This window comes from Eutrema salsugineum, unplaced genomic scaffold (genome assembly GCF_000478725.1).
Source record: "Eutrema salsugineum unplaced genomic scaffold, Eutsalg1_0 scaffold_8, whole genome shotgun sequence".
Classification (NCBI taxonomy): domain Eukaryota; kingdom Viridiplantae; phylum Streptophyta; class Magnoliopsida; order Brassicales; family Brassicaceae; genus Eutrema; species Eutrema salsugineum.
This window is the reverse complement of record NW_006256414.1, coordinates 11,820,386-11,822,464: the sequence shown is the minus strand read 5'-3', so window position 1 is coordinate 11,822,464 and position 2,079 is coordinate 11,820,386. Positions and strand designations below refer to the sequence as shown.

Here is a 2,079-nt window from a genome sequence, read left to right as displayed (position 1 = left end):
TCTTGCGACTTGGTTAACCGCAGCCTGAAGATGAACGCCTGAATGCCGTTGCAAGTTGTGGTTTGATTAGCATTAAGCTCTGATCTGTTCTTGAGATCAAGTGCTTACTTTCTTGTTTTTACTGATTCCTTTCAAGTTCTGTTTGTGATTTCAGGTGTATGAACACCAGGTCTAGATCAAGAAGCTGTGGTCCTCCTTTTCCTCTAAACGACAACATCAACCTTCTGGTACCAAGGAGGAGAAGAGACAGACGTGGTAGACAACTTGATCAGACTGAGATGGCAGACCAAGGAGATCACGGGGTAGATATAGAACAACCAGTTCAGGAGCAACAGGCTCAAGGTCAGGGAGCTGGTATTGGAATTGGTCAGGGGTTTCACCAAGGCAATGTTCAGCAGGAACAGGTGCACCACCAACAAGCCTATGTCCACCAGGGACAAGCTCAGGCTCATCAACAGAGGCATCAGGCCAATGTTCAACAAAGACACCAGGTGCACCACCAACCCCACCCTTTCCAACCACAACAAAGAAGATATGAGCAACCCCAAATATATGTTGGCGAGAATGACAGGGCCAATGCTCATCAGTATGGAGCTGGTATTCAGGCACCACCTGTGCAGAACAACAACTTTGAAGTGAAAGCATCATTGCTGAATATGGTCCAGAACTCAAAGTTCCATGGGTTAGCAATGGAAGATCCCTTGGAACACTTGGACCAGTTTGATAAGGTGTGTGATCTGACCAAGATTAATGGAGTTTCAGAAGACAGCTTTAAGCTAAGACTATTCCCATTCAGTCTTGGTGACAAAGCTCATCAATGGGAGAAGAATCTTCCAAGAGGCTCCATTCAAACCTGGGAGCAATGCAAGCAAGCCTTCTTATCTAAGTTCTTCTCCACCTCAAGAACTGCAAAACTGAGAAACCAAATCTCTAGCTTCACTCAGCACAGCAATGAAAGTTTTGGTGAAGCATATGAGAGATTCAGGAGCTACACAAACCAATGCCCACACCATGGGTTTAGTGAGGCTTCTCTTCTCAGCACACTGTATAGGGGAGCTCTTCCCAAGATTAGAAACCAGCTGGATACTGCTTCCAATGGGAACTTTCTGGGTAAAGAGATACATGCTGCTTTAGAGCTAGTGGAGAACTTAGCATTGAGCAATGATACTTATGGTGAAGACTATGACAGATCAAATAGGTATGAAGGTTCAAGCTCAGAACAGAGGCTCACCAGAGAAGTTAAGGAGTTGAGGAGTGAATTGGACAAGCTGAAATTCACCACTCAGAAGCCAATACATTATGTTGGAGAGTATGAGGAACCTTCTCAAATCTTTGAGAACATAAGTGAAGAAGGTCTTACCCAAGAGGAGCTCAACTACATTGGGAATCAGAGGTTCCAAAGATATCAGTATGGTAATGCCAATCCAAACCTCTCTTACAGGAACACCAATGTAGCTAACCCACACGACCAGGTCTATCCCAATCCTCAAGCTCCAAAGAACTTTGTTCCCAAGAACAACTTTCAAGGGTCATTCCAACCCAAGAATCAATTTGGTCAGAATCAGGGTTTTGGCCAGCAACAACAACCATTTCAGGGCACTGGTTACACTTCACAGCAACCAAAGGCACCACCAGGGTTTGGTCCACCACAGTTCCAACAGCAGGCGCCGGTTCAACAACAGTTTCAGCCACCAATGGTTCAACAGCAGCCACAGATGGGTACAGATATGGTTGGTATTCTGCAACAACTACTTCAGGGTCAACAGACTATGCAGCAGGAAATCAAGGAACTGAAGCAAAACCAGGCATCAAGCTCAAGGAACCAAGGTCACCTACCTGGAAAACCAGAACCCAACCCCAAGGAATATGCTAAAGCCATTACACTGAGGAGTGGCAAGGAGTTACCTGGTATTGAGAACAACAAAGTGATCATTGAGGACAATGATCAACCTGAGGGGGAGGCAGCCTTAAAGGATGATCAAGTTGCTGAGAAACCAAGTCAGAAAGGGTAAAGAGTAGCAAGACCAGAACCAGAGAAGAGTATGTGCCACCACCTCCATACCAACCAAGCTCCCATTT

General features: G+C 45.6%; 1 non-coding gene across 1 annotated transcript; it reads right to left on the bottom strand.

The window, feature by feature from the left end:
- Positions 1 to 911: 911 nt before the first annotated feature.
- LOC112082353 lies at positions 912 to 1,018 on the bottom strand. Its single transcript, XR_002897015.1, has one exon. It is a non-coding gene; the product is annotated as a small nucleolar RNA R71 (small nucleolar RNA).
- Positions 1,019 to 2,079: the final 1,061 nt, after the last annotated feature.